Raw genomic sequence first — 27,164 nt, 5'->3', positions numbered from 1 at the left:
AAAGGGCCTGCTTAGGTATGAAGGGGTCACTAGTGGGAGCTCTGCCTCACATATGATAGCCTATTGTAAGTAATATGTAATTTATCTTTAAAATCAAGCATGGTACCAGAACATTGGAGGGTGGCCAATGTAACGCCAATATTGCAAAGCATTCCAGAGGTGATCCAGGAAATTATAAATCGGTGAGCCTGATGTCGGTACCGGAAAAAATGGTAGAGACTATTATAAAGAACAAAATATGGATTAATGAGACAAAGCCAACAATGATTTAGTCAAGAGAAATCTTGTCTCACCAATCTACCACATTTCTTTGAAGGAGTGAATAAGCATGTGGACAAAGGTGAGGTGGATGGTATTGTGTATCTGGATTTTCAAAAGGCATTTGACAAACTACCTTATGAAAGACTCCTGAGGAAATTAGAAAGCCATGGGATAGGAGGCAATGTCCTACTGTGGATTAAAAACTGGTTAAAAGATAGAAAACAGAGAGTAGGGTTAAATGGTCAGTATTCTCAAAGGAGAAGGGTAGATTGTAAAAGAGATGGGAATAATTAGTGGGTAATTAAATTTGCTGATGACAGAAAGTTATTCAAAGTTGTTAAATTGCAAGAGGATTGTGAAAAATTACAAGAGGACCTTATGAGACTGGGAGACTGGGCATCCAAATGGCAGATGACTTTTAATGAGAACAAGTGCAAAGTGATGCATGTGGGAAAGAGGAACTCAAACCATAGTTACGTGATGCAAGGTTGCACATTAGGAGTCACTACCCAGGAAAAGGATCTAGATGTCATCGTTGATGATACATTGAAACCCTCTGCTCAATGTGCAGTGGCAGCAAAGAAAGCAAATAAATGTTAGGAATTATTAGGAAAGGAATGGAAAACAAAACTGAGAATGTTGTTATGCCTTTGTATCGCTTTATAGTGTGACCGCACCTCCAATACTGTGTGCAGTTTTGGTCACTGCATCTTAAAAAAGATATAGTGGAATTAGAAAAGGTACAGAGAAGGGTGATAAAAATGATAAAGAGGATGGGACGACTTCTCTATGAGGAAAGGCTAAAGTGGCTAGGGCTTTTCAGCTTGGAGATATGATAGAGGTTTATAAAGTACTGAGTGGAGTGGAACAGTTAGAGGAGAATCACTTGTTTACTGTTTCCAAATATACTAGGACTAGGGGGCATGCAAAGAAGCTACTAAGTAGTAAATTTAAAATGAATTGGAGAAAATATTTCTTCACTCAATGAGCAATTAAACTCTGGAATTAGTTACCAGAGAATGCAGTAAAAGCAGTTAGCTTAGCAGGGTTTAAAAAGGGTTTGGATAATTTCCTGAAAGTCTATAAGCCATTATTAAGATGGACTTGGGAAAATCCACTGCATATTCTATGATAAGCAGCATAAAATCTGTTCTGCTGTTCTAGGATCTTGACAGGTACTTGTGAACTGGATTGGCCACTGTTGGAAAAAGGATACTGGGCTTGATGGACCTTCAGTCTGTCCCAGTATAGCAATGCTTATGCTATTATGTTCTTAAGGCTATAGGAAGTGGTCTTGCCTTTTTAAGTTTAAGTGAAGGAGGGCCCATCGAAAAGTGGAAGAAGTATTCCCCTTTTAAGAAGAAAGCCTCAGCTAGAAAAGTTCTGGACCCATCTGGAATTAGGAGGCGGGGACAAGAAAGAATGGAGTCAGATACTAGAATAGCACTCCCTAGGAGAAAGAAGTCATGGGCGGGGGGGCCTGAAGGAGAAGGCCAGAGTTATGTTTTAGGGAAAAGTATGACAAATCCCCTCCCTTTCCCCTCCTCCCATCCCACTATCTTAAAAAAAAACCTGCATATTATTATATTCACAGAACTTTGAAACAGCACAGCTTTTGACTAGAGATGTAATTTCCTCACACAACTCCAGGAAGGAAAAAGAAACATCTACAGAAAATATGACCCTATATATTTTATTGGTTAATGCTCTGTTATTCCACCTGTTCTGAGAAACCACTTTTAGATAATTAACTTAAAATGAGTGTGGGTTTCTGCTACTGCAGCAGTGTGAAATTTGCACTGTCAGGAAGCACTCTCTTTTCCACCAGCTTGCCAGGTTATTTATAGAAACACCATTTATTGAAGAAGGAATGACATCAGGAGCGGGCTAGAGAAAGAAGGAAGTCAATCTACTCTACAAAAACATCCATTACCTTTATCACTTAACTGTGACTACAAATAATCAAATAGAATGCTTCAGGGGTGAATGATAAATTGAATTGTTAACTATATCAGTAAAGTCACCGTGGGAGGCTAAATATTAATACCTTTAAAAGGTAGGAAATGTTCTAGGTAAGAAGAAATGGTTTTGCATCACACAGTTCTTTCAATAGTCACATTTCAGAAAATGCATAAGACAAGCAATGAGCACTGATGTTGATGAAGATAAATTCTATCTGAATGGAGCAAGTGATTAATTTTATTGGCATTTTTAAAAGTCCAGGAATTCCTCTTATGTTTTGCAGAACAAAAGAATACTACTACCTCCTTTGTTTAAACATTATAGGATGACGGTTACATTTGACTAATTATTTTTTGAAGATTTGATAAAGGAAACAACTTCAGGACCAGTCAAGTGGCTCAACTGGTTTTCTGCTTCTAAAGTTTGACAAGGATGGGCTTACTGCACATGTGCCAGTGTTAAGATGTCAGGCCTAAATTTATAAGCATAACTTTTAAGCTCATAAAATAAAATGGATTTTCAGCTGAACACCAGCTACTTTGAAAGTGTTCTGTAGGCAGAGTCCGCACTTGCTGGTTAAGTGCAAATTTTCAGCACTTAACAGCCAGGGTATCTCCCTAAATAGGAGCGCATAAAAGTCAGTCCTATTTTTATGTGGTAACCTATAGCTGGTTAAGTACTAAATATCGCACTTAGGGGTACGTTTACCAAGTGTGGTAAAAGGGGGCCTGGGGTGACCTAGGTGTGTGGATCTGCCACACACAGAGGCCCTCTTTTACCACAGAGGGTAAAAGGTTTTTTTTTTTTCCAAAATGGGAGCTAATGGCCGTGCACTAAGTCAGCACATTGACACATGGCCACTTAACACCAGAGCCCTTACTGCCTCATATTTAGGAAGCATTAAGGGCTCCTGTGCTAACCTGGCAGTAACCGGGCAGTGTGTAGTGCTGCCTGATTACCGCGGTGTAAGCACCCGGCACTAGAAAATTTAAAAATGTTCCTAGCACAGGAAATGATTCTCGGTGGAAGCCGGAACTTGCTGGCCTCCTGAGCGAACCCGGCAGTAAGGCCGATTTGCCATGTGCCATTGCCATGGTAGTGCAGCTTTATAAAAGGCCCCTTAAACCGGTTAAGCATTATCCAGCTCTGCTAACCCGCAAATTCAATGCTGGTGCCTGGACATGTCCTGACATTGAATTTCTGGGTCTAATGCAAGTGGTGGTCAGTAAAACGCTGATCACTGCTGGCTGAAAATCAATCGTCTTGGATCTTAAATTTGGCTGAAAATAGGTCACATATTTAGGAGTCCAGCTTTTTTTTTTCTCCTCTTCAATATCAGGCCCTGTGTTTTCTGTCCCCCATGTTAAAAGTGTTTAAGGCCTCCAGTGTTATCTCAACCATAGCCACTGTTGCTTTCTTTGGACACACTGCTCTATCAACTTGTCTTTTCTGATGGTTCTCCATCTACACATCCTTATCAAGAAAGGGAAGTCTGCTCTCTTACTTCTCTTCCAACAGACTACATGTAGCTGCCTGCAACAACAAGCATTGAAAATTCTTTTATTACTAACCCTCTCTTGAACTGGTGTAAACGCCTGGGGGGCCCTTTTACTAAGCTGCGTAGGTGCCTATGCGCACCCAATGCATGTTAATTTTGATTTACCGCCTGGCGCATAGGTGGTAATCGGCATTTTACACACGTGGACCATTCGGCAAAAATTTTAAAAAGGCATTTTTTACAGGTGCACTGAAAAATGATTCTGAACACGCCCAAAACACGCATCTACACTACCACAGACCATTTTTCAGTACGCCTTTGTAAAAGGGCCCCTGACACTATTAACTATACTATATTTAATAGTATTTTTCACTTTTCAGATTTTATATTTACAAATATTTTCTAATGGAAAAACCATAAATGATCATTTTTGGGCCTATTTACAGGGAAATCCAAGATGGAGGCTAAATTCCCACACACAAATTGTGAAAAAATCATAAAGTTAGATATGAACCACAAAAGACCACCATATGGTGATAATCCCTTTACTGAGGAAGGAAACAGTTATTGGAAGTAAAATATGTCCAACACAGCCATGTTTCAGCTTATTTCTGCACCAGGGACATAAATTTGCATTGCAGCAGATATTTAATGACATTTTCAAATGTATTACAATTTTTATAGTTGAATCGCTGACTGTTAGACGGTCAGTAGTCTGAGTATAATGAAAGAATGGGAACAATTCTGACCAGAATACAAATGCATGCACGCTCTCTTTGCACATAAGTGTGCACTTTTTCAAAAGAGCATGCACTCAATGAATTTGCTCTCATAATGATAAAAATGATCAAATGAAAACAAATAAAATGAACATTTCCAGAAATGAAACACAAAAAACATGGGGCAAAAATGTTTTTCTTTTGTTGGTAACTTCCCTGGTGTGCCTGGATCCTGGGAATCTTGAAAGAAAGTTTCAATTTGGCATGATGTACCCCTCTATTAGAATCATGATGCCTAACCCGGTTACCTCTGCTTACATTTAATTCCAATACTGTTTGCCATACCGAAATTCATAATTCTCTAATATCTTCACCTGTAGCAGGGCAGCTTCTAATTAGGGACAGTCAATCATTTGCAACATTATGAGAAATGTCAAACGATAAAAGCAGAACAAAAACCCTGAAAATTCATGCTTTATTGTTTGTCAGTAATAGCATGCACTCTTTTGAGAGAGTATGCATTATTGGCAAAGAGAGTGCCCATTACACATTTCAGAAAGAGTGCATCTTCTTTGCACATAGAGGTGTATTTTCAAAGCACTTAGACTTACAAAGTTCCATATGGAACTTTATAAATCTAAGTGCTTTGAACATGAGCCACGTGGAGGAGCTTAATCAAAAGAGGCGCCCACGTTTTCCTGAGGATGTCCTCGCAGGGCATCCTGGCAAAGGGGCGGGAAACCCATATTATCGAAACAAGATGGGAGTCCATCTTTCATTTCGGGGACGCCCAAATCTTGAAATTTAGGTCATCCCTAGAGATGGCCGTCCTTAGACTTGGTTGTTTCTGATTTTCGGTGATAATGGAAACTAAGAACGCCCATCTCAGAAACGACCAAATGCAAGCCCTTTGGTCGTGGAAGAAGCCAGCATTCATAGTCGACTGGTCCCACTGACATGCCAGGACACCAACCAGGCACCCTAGGGGGCACTGCAGTGGACTTTAAAAAAAGCTCCCAGCTACATAGGTCCCTTACCTTGTGTGCTGAGTCCCTCACCCCCCCCCCAAAAAAAAAAACCCCACTACCCACAACTGTACACCACTACCATAGCCCTTATGGGTGAAGGGGGGCACCTACATGTGGGTACAGTGGGTTTCTGGTGGGTTTTGAAGGGCTCACATTTACCACCACAAGTGTAACAGGTAGGGGGGATGGGCCTGGGTCCGCCTGCCTGAAGTGCACTGCACCCACTAAAACTGTTCCAGAGACCTGCATACTGCTGTAATGGAGCTGGGTATGACATTTGAGGCTGGCAAAAAATATTTTAAATTTTTTTTGAGGGTGGAAGGGGTTTAGTGACCACTGGGGGAGTAAGGGGAGGTCATCCCCGATTCCCTTTGGTGGTCATCTGGTCAGTTCGGGCACCTTTTTGTGACTTGGTTGTAAGAAAAAAAGGACTCGGTAAAGTCATCCAAGTGTTTCTTCAGGGACGCCCTTTTTTTCCATTATGGGTCGAGGACACCCGTGTGTTAGGCACGCCCAAGTCCTGCCTTCACTAAGCCTCCGACACGTCCCCGGGAACTTTGGTCATCCTCACAACAGAAAGCAGTTAGGGATGCCCAAAATCGGCTTTCCATTATACCGATTTGGGCGACCCTGTGAGAAGGACGCCCATCTTGTGATTTGTGTCAAAAGATGGGCGTCCTTCTCCTTCGAAAATAAGCCTGATAGTGGACTAGATTCAGTAAATTGTGCCAAAAAATCAGCGTGAAAAACATTATGTGTTGAGCAGTATTCTATAAAGGGTATCTGCACTTTATAGAATAATGTGTAAGCACCTAATTCATGCCTAACTTATGTCGCATGCATTTATGCCTGCTGAAAGCCTTAATTAGGTGCTGATCTGGCATATTGATAGGAATGCCTTCAAATGCCCCTTAAACATGCTCCCCCCAGCACATGTCCTAGGATTTATGTGCAGATTGTTATAGAGTACAATCCATGCACAAAACTTAATTAAGGCCAATTAATACCAATAATTGGTTGTTAGCAGCCAATTATTGGCGCTGATTGGCTCATTCATCAATTAAACTGTGCGTGAAAATCGGCAATGTTTACTGATTTGCACACAAGTTTAGTCGCCATATATTGAATCCAAGGGAGTGTGACCACATTCAAAATAGTGCACATTCATGAGGGCCTTATTCTATAAAGATTAAGCTCCTAAATTTACGTTCCTAAATTTACACTCCTCATAAATTTGCGTTCATAAATTTAGGAGTATAATTTATCTTCCTAAATGTATGCTAAATCTATGAGCGTAATAGGTTCTAATTTAGGAGCATAAATTTAGGAGCATAGATTACGCTCGTAATTTAGGAGCGCAAATTTAGGAGCATAACCTTTATAGAATAAGGCCCTCAATGACTTTGCTCCTGTGATGAAAAATGGCCAAACAAAAATGACTAAAATGAACATTCCCACAAACAACGTGGGAAACAATAATGTGAAACAAAAATTTTCTGATAGCCCATCCCTATTCCTGACTCTGCTATGTGCTGTCTATGTTTGGTTGTTTGGAGACAGACCCAGGTTCGCCTGTAATGTTTTGCCATTTGGTGCCCTAAGGTTAGATAAAAGAGTTTCTCTCACTCTCTTCTCTCCTCTTTTGGTCCATTCATTTTTTGATATCCACAATGTGTCTTTTGTGATATATTCTAGTTGCTTCACTCTCTTCTTCATCCTTGTTGCTTCTCTCTTTTTCCGCCTTGCTTTTCCACCTCCATATTTCCACTCTACCATACTCATCATCCTCTCTACTCCTCCTTCCATTACTGTCAGTACTAGTTTTGTTCTACACCTACCCTTCACTCTTCTTCTTATCATTCTCTTTAACATTTCCATTTGGCCCCACAATCACTCAGCCATTCATGCATGCTAGCATCTATCCTGACTCACACACACTATTCTCTTTCAAACTCTATAACAAACACAAGAAAGACAGAAGCAAAACTAGGAATATTACCAACACTGCAATCCATCCCTGTTAAGCAGTATGATTATAAATGCTCAAACTAAAATTTTAAAAAACGAGTTAGGGAGGACTTCACACTTGTAGTACTTGAAATACCTAAACTGGAGGCTGTTCAAGGAAATCAAATCTGTTAATATAGATTATGGTGTTTTTTGGTAGGGGGAGGTGGAAAAGGAGAGGATGAGGAAGGTATAAAATATTAGTAAACATTATGTAAAGATATATATGACTTTAGGGACACAGCCTGGTGGCCGAGAGTTAAGTGCAATGCAAATGACCTGAGATGAATGTAGCAGTGATGACACTCAGTAGCCAACTTTAATATCTAATTTAGGGAGTAAATTATCAAGCTTTATTAGGGCAATAACCCACATACAGCTCTGCGTATATCTAGTAGCGTTTAGAAATGATTAGTAGTAGTAGTAGTAGTATTTGCTCCTTAATTTGACTTCAAAGTCACTAACATGGATTGTCTTGTTGCAATGCAGTGATATTTAAGTCACCACAGGTTACATAGTAATGAGATACAAAACATGCAAATGCATGTAAAGCAGTTCATTACTTTGTAAATGCTATAATGAAATTTGCAGTGCACACTGGGTGTACACCACAAGTCATACTATTACCTACAATAACCCTAGCCAAAAGCTGGGATTATTTTACCACCCCAGAGCATCAGGCCACCTAGTCAGGGTCTGATGCTCCCAGCTGTGACCCCTTGAAGAGGATCCCCAAACTGCCCCTTCTAATAAGACCCCTTTACATAATCCCCACTCTACCCCCTGATCAATCTCCCCACCCCCTCTGACGGAGGTTATGATAGAGGTCTACAAAATCCTGAGTGGAGTAAAATGGATAAACATGAATCAATTGGTTAGTCTTTCAAAAAGTACAAAGATTAATGGACACTCAAAATTACATGATAATACTTTTAAAATAAATAGGAGAAAATATTTTTTCACTCAATGATTAGTTAAGCTCTGGATCTCATTGGCAGAAGATGTGGTGACAAAAGTTAGTGTATCTGGGTTTTAATTTTTAGACAAGTTCATGGGAAAAAAAGTCCATAATCTGCCATTAAAATAGACATGGGGAAATCACTTTTAATCCCTAGGACTGGTAGCATGGAATGTTGCTACTCTTTGGGATTCTGCCAGGTACCTATGACCTGGATTGCCCACTGTTAGAAGCAGGATACTAGGTTAGATGTACCATTGGTCTGACCCATTATGGCTATTTTTAAGTTCTATGTTCTCAGCTGGTCACTGTTGGAAACAGAATACTAGGTTTGATAGATCTTTGCTCTTACCCAATATGGCAATTCTTAGGCTCTTATGTTTATAATTCAGTTAGCAATAATACGTTTTTTTTTTCTTTCAGGATATGTAAAGTTCTGCAGAATCACTTGTCACTGGATATCTTAGATCACATATAGAACTGAACACAACAAACAAACAAAAACAAATAAATAAAGGCGCAGAAACCACACCTTAACAGTTCCTTTCAGATGCCTTGCGTTACTAGAGGTGACATCCATACAGGTCACAAATACAAGGATCTCAAAGTATGAGTATAAAGTAAATCAACTACTGAGCAGGGGCGTAGCCAGACAACAGATTTTGGGTGGGCCTAGGCAAGAAGTGGGTGGGCACCAAGGGCATCTTTTACTATGTTAAAATTGTGGGCGTGCTAAATGTTAGAGACATCCATAGGAGTGTATTGGCGTCTGTAACGTTTAGTGCGCCCACAATTTTAGCATGCGCCAAAAACGTGAGCGCACCTTAGTAAAAGATCCTACAAGTGTTCTCCCTCCGCCACCACCAAAAAAAAATCTCAGCTAGTGGGAAAACGCTTCTTTCCACCTTGGCAGTCTGCTGTAAACTGAGCATGTGCAGGTGCCAGTATCGTGGACAGTAGCGTTTTCGTTACCATCAGGGGGAAGTCTTCAGCTGGCAGAGCTTGGGATCCCCACCAGCTACCGCTAAACGTGTGCTACTGTTGGGTGGGCCTGAACCCTAAGTGGGTGGGCCCCAGCCCACCCAAGCCCACCTGTGGCTACACCACTGCTACTGAGGTCCCCATTTTCACAGTAGCAAGCAACACATGGTTCTCCTCAAGTCTCTTGCAATTCTATTGGCCAGTTCTGTTTGGATAGTAGGATTGGAAATAACATCCACACAAATCACAAACATGATGGTAATAACCTATAAAAACAGCTTCCTGAGGATCTTCTCCAACGACAGCTCAAAGACCTACTTCTGCTACCACTCTTTTTCTCCATTCAGTTTTACCAGAGGTCAATACTTGTCCTTTCTCATTTTCATAAGTTTCTTCCTTAAAGTCATCCCCTTGGGATATTTTCTTTTTCTTTTTAACATATACAGTTCATTAGGATGAACAGCTTTATTCCCTCTTTTTTGCTTCCTTTTACCTCAAACCATGCAACTCATCTGGCAGTTTCTAAGGATGTGGAGAGAGTTCTGTTTCAGAGTCTGTAGCCATGGCAACTGCACAAGCTTGTTCTGTTCTGGTTTTGAGCATCTTTCAGAACAGAGAAATAGTAAAATAAATAGAAGCATCCAATTTTTCCCAAAAATGATGCTAAAAGTATTGCTTGGCAGTACTTTAGCAGTGTATGCACTTACAATATTAGAGCCAACTCAGTAGTTCTTGCCAATATTTCCTTGACATCAAATGTCACTACATCAGTGCCATAGCGAGGGCTAATGGCACCTGGGGCGGGTCGCCGCTGCGCACCCCCCCAGGTGCAGCACAGCACGACCCCCCCCCCCCCTCTGTGGCGCACCCCCCCCCCCCCCCGGACCGCATTCTTACCTGCGGGAGGGCCGATCCGCCCCGAGTGCACGTCACTCGGAGCTGCGTCGGCCCCGCTGGTTCCCTGCTCTCTCTGCCCCGGAACAGGAAGTAACCTGTTCGGGGGCAGAGAGTAAGCTCTTTGAGCAGGGACTGTCTTTCTTCTATGTTTGTGCAGCGCTGCGTACGCCTTGTAGCGCTATAGAAATGCTAAATAGTAGTAGTAGTAGAGAGCAGGGAACCAGTGGGGACGGCACCCCCCGAGCGTGTGCACCTGGGGCGGACCGCCCCTCCCGCCCCCCCCCCCCTTCCTACGCCACTGCACTACATACTTCATGTATTTATTTAGATTTTGCTCACACCTTTTTCAGTAGTAGCTCAAGGTGAGTTACATTCAGGTACACTGGATATTTCTCTGTCCCAGGAGGACTCACAATCTAAGTTTGTACCTGAGGCAATGGAGAGTTTAGTGACTTGCCCAAGATCACAAGAAGCAGCAGTGGGATTTGAACCGTTGCAAGACCGTTGTTCTAACCACTAGGCCACTCCTACCTTCATATTCTACAGCACCAGCAAATTTAGTAATGATAAAATCAGAAGAGGTCTATCTTTCCATAACTACCTGTCTCTTGAATTCTACTGTATACTTCCTAACTTAGAATGAGTATTCTCCCTAGTATTTTCAAAGTTCTTTGAGTCAGTTTTAGTGTTTCTTTGGGACACTAAGGGGCACTTTTACAAAGGCACGGTAGGCTCTATGCACTTTCAGTGCATGCCAAAATGAGACTACTGCAGGCTAGCACGCCCCCCGGTTGTAATTTTAGATTTGGTGTGCATCCATACCACCATGATAAATTATTTATTTCCTACCATGCATGGTATTTCCGGCGTTAATCGGCAGTTGGCGCATGCCGATTGATCACCATGCATATAGCGCTAAGGTTCAGGCCATAAATAGGTGCAGTGCATATGGTTTCAATTTTACTGCAGGACCTTTTCTCAGCCCATTGAAAAAAGCCCTTTTACCCAGATGCGGTAAAAACTGGACCGGTGTGTGCCAAAATCACGCACCAACACTACCGCAGGCCACTTTTTGCCATGGCTTAGTAAAAGGACCCCTAATTTCCTTCCCCTAATAGATATGGTTTCTGTTCCTAGTCTGGGAACTAATATTTTTTTCAGATGTCACCTGTGCTACTTGATGCTCCAGGGTATTTTGTTGAGTAGATTTATCAACCACCAGTCAATTGTTTCTGCATTTTGTTCTTATTCAGATGATAATCAACTTTTTATCAATATTCTCTTTTCTTTTCAATAATTGCTTGTTAAGTGTCACTTTTTGGCACTGATTGGCTTGTTAACTAATTGTGTGCCCAAATCCAGAATGCAACTGGATTTGCTCATGTAACTTAAATTGCGCTATATAAAATCTGGAGGTAAGTGCTTCCATATTAACTAGGAATAGGTACCAAGCTTTAATCTGACTTAACACTTGACCTGCAATAGAAACAAATGGTAACACCCTCTAAAAGTGACACTTTAAAAAGCGCAGCCACCACATGGTAAATCCCAAGTTAAGCCATGGTAGCTAAAATTTTACCATGGTTTACTTAAAGGCCTCAAATGATGAGGTGTGGATTCACTTAAATAGAGTCAAATATCTTGGACCCCATGCATTAGAATCATAGTATCAAAGTGGCATATTGCTTTATGAATTTTATTATAATAACCAGTAAAAACAAGTAAATAGTGTATATCACTCATATTTTCAGGAATTGATCAATTCTGCAGATCAATAATAATAAAAAAAAAGTAAGTGGTTTATTGAGCAATTTAATATGTGGAAAACAGAATATAGTTAATCTGTCAAATAAGGAATTGAATCAGCATGAGCTTGTAGTTCTCAGTTAAGGTATGTCCTTTGTGCCGACTCCATGCTATAATGCTATAAATATCCGTATTGACCTATTTAAATTAAGAAGGAAATTAAAGATAATGGATTTTTTTTGTCCAATAAACAGATTGTTCAAATTGATACATCAGTTGTGGGGGAGGTCATCATTTGGATTCCTCTGGCTCATACTAATCCAATGATACAAGCTTTTGAGACATTGGTAATAAATGAAATTGAAAATTTGAAAAGTAAGAGCCTCCTTTTTCTAATATAACAAAGGAAGAGAGAAGGGCAATCGAGACATTGAATAATGATACTAGAATTATAATTAAGTAGGCAGATAAAGGGGGTGCCATGGTCGTGATGAACAGAAATGATTATGTTAAGGAAATTAAAAGGCAGGTTGATGATGTACCTTTTTACATACCCTTAATCCACGATCCTACAGTTGCATTAAAAGTAAAAATAGATGCCTTAATAGAATTGGGCAAACAGGCTGGGGTTTTTTTTTTAACCTTAAAAGAAGCTAATTTTCTACAGGTTTCATATCCAAGTATTCCAGTTATCTACACACTTCCTATGATTCATAAATCTCTACAGAACTGGGATGACGGATAGTTTCTGCAATCAGTTCACTTTTAGAACCCTTGTCTAAATTTGTAGACAATTTTTTGAGATTGTTGATCCCTACTTATTCCTTTCCATGTGAGGGACTCTATACACATTATTAATATTGGAGCAACTGGATTTAGGTGACAAAGAGATTATTTTGGTGACTTTGGATGTGGAGTACCTGTACATGAATATCCCTCAGAAAGAAGTTTTGAAGGTTATCAGGGAAGCATTGGGTGGTAGGAATGCACATAAGATAATTCGTAATGAAAAGAATTTGTTCCGATAAAGACGATATGAAGGTTTGTGGCTGGAGGTTACCCCATTAGACATATGAAAGTTTGCAAATTTAGAGCCGAAAAAAGAGAGTCTCTTTTGAGGACACAGTAGAAAAGAGATACTAGTAAGGTTGTATGTTCACTTTATTATGGCCATTTGTCATATGATATTATTAAAATATTAAAGAAATATTGGCAGATAATTCAAAATATTCCCCATTTTTCAGATAAAGAAATGTTAGTTGCCTTAAAGAGGCGTAAGAATCTAAAATATATTCTTTCCCCAATCTAATATAATAATTTGCTCCTTCAACGTTCGAATGTGTCTCACTGGGATCGTAACCATCTGCTGACGTCACTGGCCTGCACTAGAACCCTGCTTGCCTGACGTCAGGAGATGTTACTACAGAGACTCTGTCGAGGAGCCGCTAAAGAAGTTTAATGCCAGTGACAGGTTCCTCCCCCCCTCCCTCCCAGTTCCAGGGTCCCCCCTCCCTCCCAGTTCCACGGTTGTTGTCCCTCCCTCCCTTCTAGTTCCAGGCCCCTTCCCTCCGATTTTTAAAACTCATCTTCACTCACCACGTCGGCGTTACGGCAGCAGTGGTACAATGTACGCAGGCTTGGCCCGTCTCTCTGTCTTAGTTCTGCTCCCGCCCTTGCGGAAACAGGAAATGGGGGCGGGAGCAGAGCTAAGACAGAGAGACGGGCCGAGTCTGCGTGTGTTGTACCGCTGCTGCTGGCTGCCATAACACCAACGTGGTGAGTGAAGATGAGTTTTAAAAATCGGAGGGAGGGGGCCTGGAACTGGAAGGGAGGTAGGGAGGAAGGGAGGGACGACGACCCTGGAACTGAGAGGGAGGGACCCTGGAACTGGGAATGAGGAAGGGAGGGAGGGGGCCTGGAACTGGAAGGAAGGAAGGAAGGGAGGGAGGGACGATGACCCTGGAACTGGGAGAGAGGGAGGGACCCTGGAACTGGGAGGGAGGAAGGGAGGGAGGGGACCTGGAACTGAAAGGGAGGGAGGGGAGGACCCTGGAACTCGGAGAGAGGGGAGGACCCTGGAACTCAGAGGGAGGGGGGACCCTGGAACTCGGAGGGGGGAGGGAAAGGAGAGAGAGAGGGGAGGGAGGGAGGAGGGCCACAAACTCGAAGGGAGGGAGAGGGGCCTGGAACTGGGAGGGAATGGAAATGGGAGGCAGGGGGGCCTGGAACTCGGAGGGGGAAGGTGTGATGCACATGTAGGAGAGGAGGGCAAGGGACAGAGGAGAATTGCTGCACCACGATGGATGGAGGGGGCAGGGGAGAGATCATATGGATGAATGCAGGGGAGAGAGCATAATTGGTGCACATGGGACACACACTACACTCTCTCACTCACACAGACAGACACACACTGTCTCTCAATCACACACTGTCTCTCTCTGACACACACTCTTTGTCTCTCACACATACTCACTCTCTGACACATACTCATTCACTCTCTCACACATACTCACTCTCTCTCACACATACTCTCTCCTAACAGTTCCCTTAAAGACATAATTGCCATTAGAGGACAACCTTGCTAGCGCCCGTTTCATTTATTTCAGAAACGGGCCTTTTTTACTAGTTTCAAATAAAGGAGATAGTGTTTAGGGTCATTACACATGTTTGCAATGTTCTGTGTGCCATGTAAATTTAAAAACTAACCTCTGTTTACTGAGCAGTGCTGCCAAGTGCTAATGCTGACACAGCCCATTTATTTTGAAAGGGCTATGTCGGCATTGTCAAACTGTGGCCGCTACTGTGGCTTTGTAAACGGGGGGGGGGGGGGGGGGGGAGAGGGGAGTTTTTGTACATCCTTTTTCAAGAGACAGATATGAGTTGAGACAATATTCAAATTGTAAGACAATATATGCAGTCATTTGTCCATGCAAATTTACATACATAGGTAAGACCAATAGGGCATTAAATAAACGCATTAGAGAACTTGTGTGCTTATAAAGAGGTGAGTATGGGATAAATCACTGATTGAATATACATGTGAACAACAACATAAATTTGAAGAATTGCATTTTATAGTACTGTTATCCTCCGAGTTCCAGCTTGGCCCCCTCCCTCCCCCCCTCGCATTCGAGTTCCAGGCCCCCTCCCTCTCCTCCGAGTTCCAGGCCTCCCTCTCCTCCTCCCTTCCCTCTCCTCCCCCCTCTCCTCTGAGTTCCAGGCCCCCCTCTCCTCTGAGTTCCAGGCCACCTCCCTCCCCCTCCCTCCTAGTTCCTGCCCCCCCTCTTCGCCCTCTTATCCCAGCCCCCCTCTCTCTTCTCTGAGTTCCATGCCCCCACCTTCCCTCCCTCTCCTCGGATTTCCATGCCCCCTCCCTCCCTCTCCTCCCCTCCGAGTTCCATGTCCCTCCCTCCCTTTCCTCCCCTCCCCTCTGAGTTCCATGCCCCCTTCTCCTCTGAGTTCCAGACCCCCGCGCCTCCCTCCCTCTCTCTCTCTCTCCCCTCTGAGTGGCAGCCTGACCTACGTTGCCCGCCCTCTTCTCCCAGAGCAGAGACAAGGGAAGGCAGGCTGAAGCACCATGCCTGCTTGCCTTGCACTGCTGCCGCTGGACCCCAAGGTGAGAACTTTTAAATTCTGGGTGGCACACAGGAAGGTGAGGGGCAGGCGGAGGACTGGGAGAAGAGTGCGGGTAACGCAGGTCGGGCTAGGACTCGGAGGAGAGGGAGAGAGGGGGGCCTGGAACTCGGAGGAGAGGGGGGCCTGGAACTCAGAGAACAGGGGGGGGGGGAAGGAGGGGGGAGATTGTCCCACAATTCTATCCTCACCTCCAACGTTCTGTGGCTGGCTGGTGCTGGCTTCCCTTCCCTCTCACTGATCCGCCCTCTGTCACCATCATGTTTAGACGCAAGGGCGGACCAATGGGAATTGTGTTATGAACCCAGGCATCCAGACGTAGAATGTTGGAGGTGCAAATTATTATATAGGATGTGATATTTTTTTGTAAAGATCACTTCAAATAATCAGACATTTCTACAAATCATAAGATAAATCTCAGTCAACAATATTGGGGCTAGACTTAATTAAAATTAAAAAAAATGGAGGAAAAGGCCTCAAAAGTCTGTCGTGCTCAATGAAAATCTCAAAGGTTTTTAGAATTGCCACAGTCACCTTATTCATCATTGACCAGAAATACTTCCAAAGCTTACATCCATTCTGTGATTTATTAATTTTTATATACTTGTTATGCTTATTCTTTTTTTCTTTTTCTTTCTTATAAACTTTGTGCAATAAAATTCTATCAATTGATGTCCACATACATTTGGACAAACCAATAGCCAATCAGGCACTTATCTCATTGTTCTAGAAAGACATATGAATTGAGAAGTAATGAAGAACATTGAATGTTTGGCATGCAGGAGGTTTCCCTTGAGAAAGCGTTTCAGCAAAACGGGATCCCATTGGGAAGAAAGAGATAAGTGCCTGATTGCCTATTATATTGGTTTATCCAAATGTATGTGGACATCAATTGATAGAATTTTGTTGCAGAGGCGACAGAGGGTGGTGGTAAATGGAATCCGCTCAGAGGAAAAGAAGGTGAGTAACAGAGTGCCTCAGGGGTCAATGCTGGGTCCGATTCTGTTTAATATATTTGTGAGAGACATTGCTGAAGGATTAGAAGGAAAGGTTTGCCTTTTTGCAGATGATACAAAGATAGCCGATAGAGTGCATACCCTAGAGGGAGTAGAAACCATGATAAGGGATCTCAAAATGTTAGAAGGGTCTGACAGTTAAAATTTAATACAGTTAGGGATCCCTTATAAATCAGCTGGCGCTAATGATTCAATAAATTCAACAATTGCACCAGTATATACTCATATATCTTATAAAGTGTGTTTTATTTTTTTGTTTTTATCTGCAGTGCTAAGTATTTTGCTATTGTGCCTAATAACCATATGTTACGGAGTTAGGAAACAGCAACCAAACATCACAGCACTGACCAGTGGCGTAGCCAGACTGTCAATTTTGGATGGGCCTGAACCTAAAGTGGGTGGGCACAAAATTTTCTCTCTATCCCCCTTCCCCAGCAAAATTTAGTCACACTAATCAGATGCATTTGTCACATAGGGGTAAAGTGCTGCTTTTCAGTGCATCAGGTTTCAGAAAATTTATTTAAAAGCCTAACACCCTTTTCAATGAGCTTACAGAGGCCAAAACCTCCTGCCTCAGGTCAGCATAACGCTGTTATGGTATCCTTTCCTGACCTAAGGAAGGAAGTATTGGTCTCTGAAACTTTATTAACACAGGTACCATATTACTTTATCCTAAATTCAAATAAAATTATTTTCTTTACCTTCGTTGTATGGCCATTTACTTTTTCTCATTGTGTTGCTCCCAGTCTCTAGATTCTGCTTGCCTTCGTCTTTCTCTTGCCAGGGTTTCCTGTCCATTCACCACCTATGGCTTTTCATCTTTTCCTCACCCTTGTTCTCCACATGCCCCTTCCTCTTATTCTCCAGTCTTTCCCTACTCTGTCCTCTCCCTCTTTCCATCCAGCAGCTCCCCTCTTTCTTTTGCATCCAGTGTCTCCTTTTTCTCCCTACCCTTCCATCCAGTGTCTTCCCTCTTTCTCTCCTCATCCTTCCACCCATCTACCCTCTCTCCTGACCCTTCCATCTAGTGTCTCTATCTCTCTACCCTTTTCTGTTCAGTCTCCCCTCTCTCTCTCTCTCTCTCCATATCCTTCCAGTCTCTCCCCTTTCTCTCTGCATCCTTCCATCCATCTCCCCTCTTTCTCTCCCTATCCTCCCATGTCCAGCAGCTCTCCCTTCCCTCCAGTCCCTTCTTCCTCTCCCTCCCATGTCCAAGTAGCTCTCTCCCTTCCCTCCAGTCCCTTCTTCCTCTCCCTCCCATGTCCCAGTGGCTCTCTCCCTTCCCTCCAGTCTCTTCCTCCTCTCCCTCCCATGTCCCAGCGGCTCTCTCCCTTCCCTCCAGTCCCTTCTTCCTCTCCCTCCCATATCCAGTAGCTCTCTCCCTTCCTTCCAGTCCCTTCTTCCTCTCCCTCCCATGTCCCAGCAACTCTCTCCCTTCCCTCTAGCCCCTTCCTCCTCTCCCTCCCTCCCAGGTCCCAGCAGCTCAGCCATTTTTCCTCCAGGTCTGCCCATCCGCATCCTTTGCACGCTGTCTCTATCCCTTTTGTCCCATGGAGGCAGCACTTTCTTCCTGCCCTGTCTTCTCCCCAAAAGCTCCGCTGCATTGGTCCCTCCCTGCAAGTGGAATCCTCCTTCGCCGGTCGTGCTGCGCTGCCATGCACAAGCAACTTCGCTCCTCCCCCTGCCGCGTTCATCCGGCCCTAAACAGGAAGTGCAACACAGAGGGCCAGATAGACGCGGCAGGGGGAGGAGCGTAACTGCGTGTGCATGGCAGCGTAGCGCGATCAGCGAAGGAGGATTCCACTTGCAGGGAGGGACCGATGCAGCGGAGCTTGGGGAGAAGACAGGGCAGGAAGGAAGCACTGCCTCCGTGGGACAAAAGGGATAGAGACAGCGCGCGAAAGATGCGGATGGGCGGGCCTGGAGGGAAAATGGCTGGGCCTGGGCCCGTCCAGGCCCACCCGTGGCTACGCCCCTGGCACTAACCCTGCCTGCCTTCCTGTCACGTTGAAACACACTGCTGTGCTGCGGTCAGTTGTGATATCAATAATAAGTAAATGAGTTCACTTATCTTGGCTGGTTTATATAATTTCTATGATGAATCTTGATCCGCCGCTGCTAAACTCCTTTACCCCCGTGTTATAGTGATCTGTGATTAAAATCAATACTCTATCGCTATTCCCGGCGTGGAGCCATGTTTCTCCATTATGGCTTTTTCAAGGGAATGTATCCGAAAACTGTTGGAAAAGCTAAAAATACATGGTCCTTAGTAAACTTTAACCTAATATCAGGTACCTAAATGTTTACTTTAGCAACTTTTACGATAACATACAACTAAAATTAGTCTCAAGGCATACCGGAACGAATCTCTATTCAGGCACATCCCTGCTTACATGAACCCGGCGCTGATGATCTGCGCATATTTTATACGTCAGCCCCCAGCTGTTAATGGTACTACTGATTCAAGAGTCATGTGGTCTCAATGCTTGGGTTAAAGCGTTAACCATTCAATTTCCTATAATGAGAATTCTGTGGAACTTGTTGGAGAACTGTTGCTATGAGTGAGGAATAATTGCCTGAGTAATAGCGCTGGAGAAATCCCAGTGCCCCATTGATTTTCTCATGATTCTCTTGCTTAGCCGAATGGAAGGGTTGGAATAAAAACTTGGCATAGAACTGAACTGTTTTACCTCTTTTGAGTTAAGCTCTAAGCCAATTTGCTTTTGGTGATTGAGAAGGGATGCCTTTTCCATGTATATATTTATCAAGATCAGGTATATCTTATGTAATGAGTTTATCTTGTTGGGCAGACTGGATAAACTCATTATATAAGGTATACCTGATCTTGATTTATTCTTGCCATTTTTAGGGCATAGACTGTAGAAGTCTGCCCGACACTGGCCTTGTTTTACAATTTCTGAGTTGTCATCAAAACCCCTGAACAGTTCCACTCCAGTCCATCCAAACTTATTCAGCCTCAATCAGGGCGCATACAGTAGAAGTCAGCCCAGCATTGGCTTTCCTACCTAATCTCCTCTAAGCTTCTTTGGATCCATTCCTTCTAAACAGGATTCCTTTGTGTTTGTTCCATGCATTTTTGAATTCTGTTATCGTTTGCATCTCTACCACCTCCTGCAGGAAAGCATTCCAGGTATCTACCACCCTCTCTATGAAAACAAATACTTCCTGACATTATCCCTGAGTTGACCCGCTTTCAACCTCAATTCATGTCCTCTAGTTCTACCACCTTCCCGTGTCTGTAAAAAGTTTGAGGATTAATATCTTTACCAATATAGCAAAAAGTGAGCTTGTGTTTTAGTATGGATTGACAATGCAAAATAAAAAATAAAAAACGGGGGAAAAGATCTCAGAAAAAGTAACCGTCAGCTTCCAGATTGAAGTGGCTGAATCCAACTAGTCACAGTTCTTCTCTGTAATCATCGATCAAAAAAACCCCAACCAACCTAAATATGGTTATGCAGGTTTTTTCTAATCTTTTTGATTTTTCATTTAAATTTTCGTATTGCATTATGTGAAAAAAGCAAAAAATCAAACAACCTCCTCCCCCCCTCAAAAAAAACCCCTCCTCAGTGCAGATTTCAACTCAGCAGATGCGCTGCAGGGAAACAGAAAATAACAAAAACATCACCACCAAACCTGTCAAGTAGTGCCACCCAATACAAAAAGTGACAAAACTGACAAAACTGAAAAACAAAAAGCTAGATGAGCCAACCTCAAAAGGTACTATGGATTCTAGTGCTTAAGTGAAAAGCCAGGAAAAAATGGCACCAGTTATATACCGAACGCCCACACATGTGTGCTGGGGAACCTGTCAGGCACCCAACAGTTGATCTTGAAAGCCAACAGCTCACCTACCAAGAATATATTATGCCCACAAGGATCCAATAAAAGAACAAAAGGAAAAAAAGAGAAAAGAAAAAAAGACAATCCTCATGTCTATATCTGAATAACTTCAGTCCATCAGAAGAACGCCGACCAATCAATCTTTGCATTGAGGCCGTGCGGTTCTGTGGACTTCAACTGAAATATCCAGCGTTGTTCAAACTGTAACAATCTCCTATTAGTGTCACCTCCACGGGGTCTCGGAGCCACACTGTTAATCACTCTGACAATGAAATCCTCCAGGGAATGCGAGTGTTGTAAGCAGTGGGACACTAGAGGTGTGCCCGCCCTCTGGTGCAAAATGCTGTGCCTATGTTCATTGATGCGGATATTTAAAGATCAAATAGTTTTACCGATGTACAATTTCAAACATGGGCACTGCAGTGCATAAATCACACAGGATGATCTACAGTCCGTGTAGCAGGTAGAGTGGTAAATTTTCTTATCCATTGGGTTCGTAAAAACATCCCCCTGTGCGGTAATATCACAGGTCTTACAATGGCCACACCTGAAGTGGCCAATCCTGGTGGAATCCGCTGCAGTTACAGGCACAAGCGGTAGTTCAGCCGGGCTGATAATCTCCTTGATGTTCCTACCCCGGGAAAATGCAATCATTAATTCTTGATTGATGAACACTGTATGTGATCTCATGACATCCCAATGTTTGTGTAATATGTTAGCTAGCGCTTCACCTCCCTCTGTGTGCCGCATCATGCACACCATCTTGTGTTCTTCACATTCTGCTGGCTTGGAAGTAAACAACAAATCCAGGTTCATGTAACGGGCCCTACGATAGGCCAATTTGAGGACTTTGTAAGGATAACCTCTGGAAAGGAGATCCTGAAAAAAAATATGAGAATGAAATTTAGAATCTTCAAGAGAGGTACAGATCCGACGGAAGCGAAAGAACTGAGAAAAAGGCAAGCTCTTATGCAAGGAACGTGGGTGGCAACTACTGTATGACAGTAGGGTATTGCGGTCAGTGTTTTTTTTTTTTTAAACCTTGGTGACAAAAGCCCCAACATTCTGATGAACTTGGATATCCAAAAAATGGATGTCTACGAAAGAGCAGGACATAGTGAATTGATTGGCTAGGTTACAAGTATTGAGCCAGTCTATGAATTCTGCCAAATCTTCCTCAGTCCCAAGCTAGAGAAGAAAAATGTCATCAATATAACGCTGCTAGAATGCTAACTTGGATCTATAAGGTGAAACAGGCAACACTGCTGTTCAAAAGTGTCCATAAATAGATTCGCAATCGATGGAGCCCGAAAATAAGAAAAAATTCTCAGTCAGGGCCAACCTGGTCAGGCGTAGCAGGAAATCCGATGGAACTTCTTGAGGTCTGGGGCGAGACTCTAGGGCTTTAGCCACAGCAGCCAATGCCTGGTCTTAGGGTATGGAGGTATACAAAGCTTTAATATCTAGTGTCACCATCAGCAAACACCCCTCCGATGGAAGTACAACCTCAGACAGAAGCTGCAAAAAATGAGTCGTAGCCTTGATATATCGGAATCTCCAATACCAAAGGTTTAAAAAAAAAGTTCACAAAAACTGACAAGGGTTCTTTTTTTTTGTCCTTTATTTAAATCATTTATTTATAATTTTTCATTTTACAAGGGTCACTTGCAAACAGTAATACAGAGATGATTGCACATTAATACAATATAAGAATAAACAATCCCAACTAGATATATGGATTATATACAATCTTTCTCTTTCTTAGACCACAAAGTGAAGAAAAATATGGTGAGTGAAATAAGACAAGGAGATCAATTAAACAGTAAACAGAAAAAAAAACATGGTATTAACCTGATTATCCCCAGATATTACTCATCTAATACATTATTCCACATTGATCATCTGGTTGGCTTCCTCAAGACCAAATACAGCGTATAGTCAATTCATTTCATTGAGAACATACTTATTGTCCAGGTTTTAGTCAGAAATAATACATCTGATTACATTCTCTCTCTTTTAAAAAACAGAAATTATTTAACGATACATATACTCAAGTCTCTAATTCAAATCCCACTGATTAAAGCAATCCCAGTTTTCACAGGCTTCGCTTCTTTTGAAGTAATAATTAAGGAAATATTTCTGTGGAAAACTTTAGGAGTCATACCTGGAACTCTGGGAAAAAACAATAATCTCGACATTAATCATCCACAAAAACATCCACCTTATTATTCAAAGTTTCTGGTCCATTATCATTTTCAAGATCATAACCACTTCTTGCTTGTACAGAACTTCATCTGTCATATCAATTTTTTCACTCTCAGAGGGTTCAGTCAAATTGTCCATGCAACTCTCCAATAAGATCATATCTCAAACAAAGTTATTTACTACCGCCGTTAGGTCCCGAAACACCTTCCAGATGGTATTCAATGTAACCTCCACAGAAGCCAAAAACTCCAAGATGATTTCTCTTGAGGTGTTTAGGAGTGGTTCTGCCGATTCGGGTTCTGCTGTAAACGTCCTCCGTTTCAGCATATGCCTCTAACTCACTCCTCCACTCCTTTGGACATGGTGGTTGAATAAATAGGGAGCAATGGAGTTGTTTTTCCAGGTCCAAGAGAGTCGACGCTCCTTCGCCAGCGCTAATCAAAGGACTCGCCAACCCTTTCATCTGTGGGCAGTTCGATGCGCAGCGGTCCCACACTTGCTGCTCAGGAGACAAAACGCTGACCATCAGCGGCTGACCGCCGGTTGTTCCCTTCCTCTCAGTTAAGGAAAATGCAATTGCAGAGAGGAAATTTACATAAAGAAAACAGAACCTCAGAGGGCAACTGGGCCGTTGGGCATATGAACTCCAGTTCGCCATCTCACCACTCTCCCAGTTTGGGACACTCTTTGTCTGGTTTCTCTTCAGAGGCCTGTCTGATATGGGTAGCCCTTCAGCATAGCCCTCTGAGTCATTGAAACACAGAAGCCCTTCCACCACTACAAGGTGGTGTCCCTTCGGAGGGGACAAGGGTTCTAAAAGGGAACCCTGAGAAGACAGAATCGGTCGACCAGGAGGTCTATGAAGATCCTTGTGAATCTTCAGGAGCATATACAGTACTGGAACAAGGGGATGTTTCAAGTTTAGAAAATTAAACTCCTTAGACATTAGGAAGCCCAAATCCAACCCTCCTAAAGTCAAATCTTGGATGGTAGCCTGAAGATGCGGGGTAGGGTCACTCATTAGATGCTGATATACACTCACTTGGTTCAATTGCGACAAGATCTCTTGGACATAATCCATTCTGTTCAATAACACCATCGCACCCCCTTTGTCAACTTTCTTTACCACAAGATCAGGTGAAGATTTGAATTTAGATAAAGAACCATGTTCTGCTTATGTGAGATTGCTGCGATGGTGTCATCTCCTGGTATTCATTGTTTGCAAAATGTCCCTAGTCACTAGGTCCTAAAAGACTTTGACCACCGTGTCCAAGGGGATATGAGGTACCTAGCAAGATTTAAGGCTGATCCGAGTTCTATCAGGGCTGGATTCCTTATCGTCAAAAAATATCTGAAGTTTCCTAATAAACTTCTCCAGATCCAAACGAAATTAGAATTCATCAAAACGAATGGTGGGAACAAATGAGAAGCCTTTTGTCAACAAGGAAACATCCGCATCTGACAAAGTATGCAATGATATATTAATTACCACCGATTCGGAGGGTCCTGTGATCTGGTGAATGGGCGGGATCTCACCGACCACCCTCAGTTGCATCTCTGGGTCTGATCGCCCCGACAGTGACCATGCCTGCAGGGCCTCTCCTCTAAAAAATCTTCTCCATTGTCACTACCACTAGAGGAAGACTCTGGGAACACTGAGGTAAGAAAAGTGACATGTTTACTAGTGGACGATGCCGAATCAGTGGTATCCTTGATTGTCCAAGGATAAACCCACTCATGCTTGTAATCGTCTTCGTCCCTTGAAAACTTTTTGAGCTTGGATTTCCTGATTGTATCCCTAAATTGACTCAAAATCGAGTTCGGTTGTTCATACTTAGTGTCAAACACCTCAGTAGATACTTTAGCTTTCAAATTCATAAGTTGCTCATTTAATTTTGGTTTTTCAGCCTCCAAACCAGTTTTGCTTTTCTCAATGACAGCCAGCATCAGGTCCAAAGAACATTTGTTGAGAATCATGTTCCATCTGGCTATGAACTTGGGATCCTGCTTGAAAATTTGTGGAGCTTTAAAAATGCGCATCCCACATGAAATTCTTTCCACCTTGCAGTATTCTAATAGGGTGGCATTGTTCAATTCTAGCCTGATCAAGGACTTGAATGTCGTGGTCAAATCATTCCAATCAGAGGAGACATCAAGAAATTGCGATGTCTCAAAACCGGTATCAGTACTCAGTAGTCCTGATGCTGCCTCTGCTGAAAAGCTGAAATTTGTGCGCCATGAGGTGGCCATTCCCCAAGAAAATATACCAAAGCTTTCCCTTTGTGTTTGTTACTTTGGATTAATACCTTTCAAATATTTGAACGTCTATATCATATCACCCATGTTTTTGCTTTCCTTCAGGGTATACATGTTTAGGTGAGCAAGTCTCTCCACATATGTCTTGCTATGTAAACCCCCTAATATTTCCATTGCTTTTCTCTGAATCGCTTCAAGCCTTTTTACGTCTTCCTTTATAGAATAGCGCGTAGTGCCAGAACTCATGCCCACTTTTGAGTACGAGCATTTGCACCAACTAAATCCAGGTGTAAATCCCGGCATGCAAGTTGGATGCAGATGTCCTGAATTATATAACACTGTGTGCATTTTAAGGGAACACTCCTGACCTAGAAACATAGAAACATGACGGCAGATAAAGGCCATATGACCCATCCAGTCTGCCCATCCTCTGTAACCCCTAATTCTTCCAGTTCCTAAGAAATCCCACATGCTTATCACATGCCTTTTTAAATTCTGGAACAGTCCTAGACTCCACCACCTCCACCGGGAGGCCATTCCACACCTCCACCACCCTTTCTGTGAAATAGTACTTCCTTAGGTTACTCCTAAGCCTAAGGCGAATTTTGCTGATGTTAATTTTTGTGTCTTTGATCCAAGCATGATTTCTACAGAATTTGTGCTAGTATTTTATACAGGCACAGAAGTGTCTCTGTCCAGCCAATTTTCATCCCACAGGAGGCAGGCTGGCTAAATGCTGTAATCAGTGGTGAGCCTGGATATTCAGTGCTGGGATGTTTCCAGTGACTGGCATTGAATATCCCTTTTTTTTGGCTGGCTTAAACTTAACCAGACAAGTTAATATTCAGTGCTGGCCAGTTAAGTTTATAGCAGCCAAAGACAGTATTGCTATTTAGGCTGTCCGATTTGGCAGCTAAACTTAGCAGCGAAGTGCTTAATATTCACGGCTAGCTGGTTATATCATGCGATATAACAATTGTGCCACTATGCATTAAAGCTAATATTCAGTGGAGATAACCAGCTATCTTGCGCTAAATATTAGCACTTAGCCAGCCAGGAACCGGTAAAATAGCATTGAATATCAGCTGGTGTTCCTTTATATAACCCCCTGTTTACTAAGCTGTGCTAGTGGCTGCCATGCGCTAATGCTGACAGCCTATTTACTTTGAATGGGCTGTGTCGGCATTGCCACATGGTTTAGTAAACGGGGGGGGGGGGGGGGGGGTAATGCTTTGCTGCCTTATTAACCTAGGCTCCTGATTATACAGCTATCCTCTTTGCACAGATGTTAAATTTACAAGGTTGGTAGTACTAATCTTTAAGTCTATCATACTTTTGGGGCTCTTTTACTAAACCTTAGTGTGTGCTAAATACCAAGAAGCTCATTTTATATCTATGGGTTTCTTGGCAGTTCAGGTGCTAAGCTTTAGCAAAAGGGTCGCTTAGTGAATAAACCCACAACTGAAATGAAAACCCATGTTTTCATTGCATTCAATGACTTTCTTTCCTAGTGATTTAAGTTATGAAATGAAAGTTTTGTATAAAATAACATACAGAGTTGCAGTTAGCCTATGTCATTGTTGTGTACACCTCTAAATATGGTACAGAGGGAAATTTCAAATTATAATGAAACAATATCTAATTCAGGAAAGCACAAAATGGAATACTTTTAGGGTTGACAACCTATCCAGAACTTGAGAGAGACATGCTCTTGAGTTAGTTCTGCCCAGTTTAATAAAATACATATGTCAAAGCTGTGAAATGTAGTCTTGCCCTGGATGTTTAAATACTATTGCAAGAAAATCTGAATTATTTCTTTTTACACACACAAGAATACTATACAGAAATAGGGAACACGTTCCAAAAATGAGTTTACAGAACTGCAGCACTTAAAAGGAATGCTAGACTTGACACCCCCCCCCCCCCCAAAAAAAAAAAAAAACTGGGATTAACATCAAGGCTTGAATGTGGGAACCATTCCAGAGTGACCAGCAACGAAGACAATGCACAATAGTGCATTCTTGAATCATAGGGCTGGAGCAGCAGTCTCTTGACAGGTGATGGATTAGCAAAAACCAACACAACTTCCTAATGTCTTCCTAGAACAGTGTGTGGCTTATCATAAGGCACACT

This window comes from Microcaecilia unicolor, chromosome 3 (assembly GCF_901765095.1).
Source record: "Microcaecilia unicolor chromosome 3, aMicUni1.1, whole genome shotgun sequence".
In the NCBI taxonomy this organism is placed as follows: Eukaryota; Metazoa; Chordata; class Amphibia; order Gymnophiona; family Siphonopidae; genus Microcaecilia; species Microcaecilia unicolor.
The sequence above is the reverse complement of the archived record's forward strand: the minus strand, read 5'-3'. Positions refer to the sequence as shown.